This window comes from Asterias rubens, chromosome 15 (genome assembly GCF_902459465.1).
Source record: "Asterias rubens chromosome 15, eAstRub1.3, whole genome shotgun sequence".
NCBI lineage: Eukaryota > Metazoa > Echinodermata > Asteroidea > Forcipulatida > Asteriidae > Asterias > Asterias rubens.
This window is the reverse complement of record NC_047076.1, coordinates 8,608,621-8,608,940: the sequence shown is the minus strand read 5'-3', so window position 1 is coordinate 8,608,940 and position 320 is coordinate 8,608,621.

Here is a 320-nt window from a genome sequence, read left to right as displayed (position 1 = left end):
GTCCAGTCAGCTGTTTGCAAATGTAAACTTCAATAGCGCCCTCAAGAGACCACCAGGGCCCAATTTCTTCAAGCCTGTAAGCACAAAAATTTGCTTAGCAGGAAATTTCTTCCATGATAGAAAACAGAATTACCAACCAAATTTCCACGTGATTTTTAGGATAAGCCAGCAGCTAATGAATGTCAGTAACAAGCAATATGCAACAGATTCAAATTTGGTCGGTAATCTTGTTTTTATCAAGAAAGAAATTTCATGCTAAGCAAATGTTTGTGCTTACAGGCTTTATGAAACTGGGCCCGCCGCCCGGCATCACCGAGACA